The following is a 6,205-nucleotide window of genomic DNA, read 5'->3' as shown; positions in this document are numbered from 1 at the left end:
TTCCTCGTACGCCTTAACGACTTAACGACGGTTCACTATGTTAGTGATATCCGCGAACACAATGCTGACAATCAGTGGTGTTGAACAGTGATTGTTCCAGTCCAATGGAACTGCAGCGGTTACAGTCTCATCGTCATGACAGGTTGTATTGAACATACTGACTGTTCACGAAACACCGCTGTACCTGTCTATAAAACGGTCAAATGTCAGGTTGTTTATCCCAATGTTTTTATGGTGCATATTGTCGACAAACCGGTTGTGTTTGCATTGAAGACACAAGCCAGGAACAGTGTGTTTGGATTTTCACAAGAGTGACGCCGGCCAAAGGCGGACGACTTTACACATCCTTCTCACTTCACTGAACGTGCTCAACAGACGCGTCCATGCATCCCCTTTCATGCAAACAATTCATAGTATATGTGTTGTCCTTGTATCTGCTGCTGTGACCTAGTTACAGGTATGGCCCAATACACCGTGAGGGTTCCGCCTGAATGAGACATTGTATGGCATCCGCGTGGACGCGGACTAGGACATGACAAGCCTCGTGTATCTGATAATACATGTATAGCTGAACAGTGATACAGATTAGGTCATGGTATTTAGTCTGATATCATACATATATATATAGCTGTGCATATCAACATGCGGAGTAAATATACCATGTGTGATAATTCAACGGTGAGACACACGTGCGCATATACTACTGTACTGTTGTGGTTATTTGTTGTTTATTTTACTCGGGAATATTCCAGCAACATGGCGGTGGTTTGTAAATAATCGAGTCTGGATCAGACAATGCAGTGATCAACAGCACGAACATCGATCTACGTAATTAGGATTACGATGACATGTGTCAACCAGGTCAGCGAACCTGACAACCCGATCCCGTTATAGCCTCTTACTGGTTACTGAAGACCAATTCTAACTCGGATCTTCAAGAGTTTGTTGCCGTATTAAATACTCACAGCTGAACACTTTGATGTAGAACTTTTTTTGTACCGTGAGTGATAGTTAAGTTGAATATGTTTGGCAGTTTGACCCATGAGAGATTGAAGGACGACCTTAGACAAGCGAATTAGTGGAACAAGCCATGACTATTAACCTTCTAGCGTCTAACATGCAGATTAAGTGAATTAGTGGATTAGGCCATGACTATTAACCTTCTAGCGCCTCACATGCAGAATGGGTTAACCGGGTAGTAATGTTGTATGCGCTCAGAGCATGCCCGTGACACCTGGAGTTAAGGGAGTTGTTCAACGCAACCTTAGCTCTAAGGTGTCCGTAGCTCCCATACCATTACATGGGCTTAAGTTAGTCTTCGCGCTAAGGTTGTTTTGCACAACGGCACACAGGACCGTAGATACACAGACGTTGTTTTGTACAACGGCACACAGGACCATATATACACAGATATGTTGTTTTTCACAAGGGCACACAGGACCGTAGATACATAGATATGTTGTTTTGCACAACGGCACACAGGACCGTAGATACACAGATATGTTGTTTTGTACAACGGCAGACAGGACCGTAGATACACAGATATTGTTTAATAATTTATTACTTTAACGTTTGAAGATTACAAATGTTTATTATACAGTCATAATAACGGTACATGATGCAACAGAAATGCACAAGAAATACGTTATACAGGGTGAGGTGAAGTGCAACACTTTTCCCATTTAGATACAACATTTGAGACACATATTATTCCATTTGCACACACATCTTAGTTTAACTGGCCCTTTACGTCTTTCGGTATTCCGGCAAGTAAACTTTCCATCATCATTGGTTCATAATTTTACAAACATATACATATCAAGTAAGTCACAAATGTGTTCACAAAAACATTGCTCTCGGCAATATTAATCTTACAAGACATATAAACATGCTTCATGACGCATTCGTCTATCAAAACCCTGTATTATTCTACAAAATAACGTTGTGTGGCTTAATATAATTCTAAAATATCATATTCTTCATAGGATGACGTTCCCCATACATTGACTCCATACAGGCCACGTGGCAGTATAACTCTATCCCAAATGCGCATTTATATCATAATTAACATTCTCATAATTATTCTCAGTTTCGCACAAACAATACCTGTTCTATCAACAGGTGAGTTGTTTATAAGTAATCAAACAATGAGTACATAAACAATGAATTGTTTAATAGGTACTTAAGTGTTATAAAATAAAATGTCAGGCGATACATCTTTTTTGTTTTGTTACCCCAAAACAATGCTTAAACAATACAAAACACACTTTCTTACATTATATTTCAGTTTCCATTTGCTTGCATAACATTCAGTTACATCGAACAAACATTGTAATTCCTTGGGGTTGGAGCTGGTAAGAGATGTGTCATCAGCTAACAATAGGACATTTTCCCACAGGAGGTGTAATCCACAATTTCCTCTGTTGAAATCATGGAATAAATCATCTATATACAGTGAAAATTACCAAGCTAATATAACACGGCCTTGTCCGACACCTTGTATAACATGTAATTGTTTCGATTTGGACCCTGCAAACCAACATGAGAGTCTGTAGACATATATAAACGTCTCCACATTTTACAACATATACTAGGTTTGCCTAATTCATGAAAGAGACAAGTCGGGAAAAGACGTATTCAGTGGTGAGACAATCTGAGCCTGGGTCTTCGGCTTTGGGGGGTTTGTTTTACCCCTTTCACTGCATTTAGTTAGTACCTCTATATACCAAGACAAGAAGAAGGTAATATCATTTGAAAAAGCACTATCAAAGGTATTGTCCAAATGGGGAATCGAAAACCGCTTGAAATGTTTACCGAAAATTTTGCATAAATATTATGCTTTCAGCACTTTCGCTTGTATTACCATCATATGCTAGTTTGCTAACAGTACCAGAATTTCGTTTATCTCTTTTTCTGGCCTTAAACTATATGTGGATATCAGCTTCAGCAGTTTCAAAAACTGCATCAAATCATTTATCTAAAAGGGATTGTTTAGATTTTCGATATGTAGATCTAATTTAGATCCACCTTGACAACATTTGGGATTCTAAATTAAGACATATTAGAATAGTTTAATGATTAGATACAATATGGTAATACATGCGGCTTTTTAAAGTATATATTCTCCTATATTATACTGTCCAAAACATTGGGAGTTAAATGCGGGAAATGAGCTACTATATATGATATGCACATGAACATGTACAGACTACTTTACGACGAGGATATAAATAGAAATATATTCAGGGCGAACAGGGGATCGAACTCACAAGTTTCTGATTGTGACATTTCATCGGTTTTGACGGCAATGAATCACTAGGTCAGGAAGTCCACAATGTCGAGAGGAGGCCACAGTGAGATCACAAAGGTATCGATGATCGTTCGGACGAGTTCTCCTTATATTCAACTGTGATATAGTATATGTTACATAAAGTTTGGAAGAGGTATATTTCTAGTGTGATTTATACGGCAATGTACATACACACGCGTCCTTTCGTAGCATAACTGGCATTTTTCATATACCCATGCTTACGATATTGCCGGAACCATGCAGTTAATTCTGCTTTCGCTTTTAGATTTCTGAGAAATGTTTAAAGGGTGTTGTGGCTGTATTTAACCCCTGTAGAATTCAACTTTCTAATCTAACCTTTGTCGTTATGTTACATTACTGGATACTATAATTTTGCAAACTTACTTTTAACTTGTTTTGTCGTTCTTTTTACATCGACTTTCTATTGTATGAACGAGTGAACATTTCTCCAATTTCGAGGCGGGTCATTTGTAAATGATTCCCTAGTTTAGGATCGTTCTACCGTAGCTATCAAAAGATAGCTTAATTCCTTGAAATATATCCTTGAAGTATATATTATGCTTTCCAAGCACAGTGGTGAGTAACAGCCGAGGGATAATGTGTCCTTGTTGATGAGCAAGTAAGAATCAAGCTAGACGTGTTTGACGGCATTTGTTACGGTCACACTCCGTAACACCAGAATAATTTCAGTAACATATATAATTGTCACACTCCGTAACACCAGAATAATTTCAGTAGCATTTATAATTGTCACACTCCGTAACACCAGAATAATTTCAGTAGCATATATAATTGTCACACTCCGTAACACCAGAATAATTTCAGTAACATATATAATTGTCACACTCCGTAACACCAGAATAATTTCAGTAACATATATAATTGTCACACTCCGTAACACCAGAATAATTTCAGTAACATATATAATTGTCACACTCCGTAACACCAGAATAATTTCAGTAACATATATAATTGTCACACTCCGTAACACCAGAATAATTTCAGTAACATATATAATTGCCACACTCCGTAACACCAGAATAATTTCAGTAACATATATAATTGTCACACTCCGTAACACCAGAATAATTTCAGTAACATATATAACTGTCACACTCCGTAACACCAGAATAATTTCAGTAACATATATAATTGTCACACTCCGTAACACCAGAATAATTTCAGTAACATATATAATTGTCACACTCCGTAACACCAGAATAATTTCAGTAACATATATAATTGCCACACTCCGTAACACCAGAATAATTTCAGTAACATATATAATTGCCACACTCCGTAACACCAGAATAATTTCAGTAACATATATAATTGTCACACTCCGTAACACCAGAATAATTTCAGTAACATATATAATTGTCACACTCCGTAACACCAGAATAATTTCAGTAACATATATAATTGTCACACTCCGTAACACCAGAATAATTTCAGTAACATATATAATTGTCACACTCCGTAACACCAGAATAATTTCAGTAACATATATAATTGTCACACTCCATAACACCAGAATAATTTCAGTAGCATATATAATTGTCACACTCCGTAACACCAGAATAATTTCAGTAGCATATATAATTGTCACACTCCGTAACACCAGAATAATTTCAGCAACATTTATAATTGTCACACTCCGTAACACCAGAATAATTTCAGTAGCATATATAATTGTCACACTCCGTAACACCAGAATAATTTCAGTAACATATATAATTGTCACACTCCGTAACACCAGAATAATTTCAGTAACATATATAATTGTCACACTCCGTAACACCAGAATAATTTCAGTAACATATATAATTGTCACACTCCGTAACACCAGAATAATTTCAGTAACATATATAATTGTCACACTCCGCATTAATGTCATATGTAACAGCAAGATTCGAATCGTTTGATTCACACAGGTTGGCTGAAGTGTACGGTCCGGTACCCATGCTTCAAACAGTTCAAATATCATTGAGGTGTTCGGTAAGATAAATACGTTGTTCACTGGTCCCTCGGAGACCACGGGTTGAGGTACCCTCGATGTTTGGGGCTCAGGGAGCGTAAATAAGCATCGAGGATTCCTCAACCCATGTTCCCCACGCGACGAATGCACAGCTTATAGTCACTCACTAGTCCATAAGATCCTACACAACAGAAGCTTACACTAGATTGTATTAACGTCTAGGTAAGTGCAGGGGCGGATACACCTATTTGAGGAAGTGGGTGGAAGTGCACGCTATTGAGAAAGGAGGGTTGCACACTTCATTTTCACGAGAGTTTCAATGGTAATTTGATCACACCCTGAGCACATAGTCAAAACCTTGTTGGGTGGTTCGAAGCTCAGGTTTCCTTCATCTACTGGCACTTCCCCATACCTTATGCACACACTGATTTAAAATGTTCATTGAAAAAGAATTGATATTTTATTTTATTTATTTATTTTTGTATGTATAGTCATTTTGAACATATACTTCTGAAACATCTGAAAATGACCAACAGACCAATTGCTAAAGCATAACCGTTGATCTAAGGGACACAACTCTCTTACCACTATGCTGCATATGTGACCAATCCGTGTCATTCCGGGGCATGCCGAGTAGCGTATTCTTGTAGGTCACGGCGAGTACTTGCTTTATGTGTTAAGAGATGCAGCTTGTACTTCAAAATACACTGTTATACGTTAATATAACGATATAACAATGTTTCAGTTAATATTCGACAGAAATTCAGACCATTGTGTTTAGACGATAAAGAGTTGTCAATAACGTATTCTCTATTATCGGATGTATGCGTTGGAGTGAACGTTACTATATCTGGATGCTTTTGGAGTCTAGCGTAATCTGGAATTCCTAGAGCGGCTACAAACAACCCATCATTACA

Source organism: Haliotis asinina, chromosome 3, assembly GCF_037392515.1.
Source record: "Haliotis asinina isolate JCU_RB_2024 chromosome 3, JCU_Hal_asi_v2, whole genome shotgun sequence".
Classification (NCBI taxonomy): Eukaryota; Metazoa; Mollusca; class Gastropoda; order Lepetellida; family Haliotidae; genus Haliotis; species Haliotis asinina.
This window is presented reverse-complemented; position numbering follows the sequence as displayed.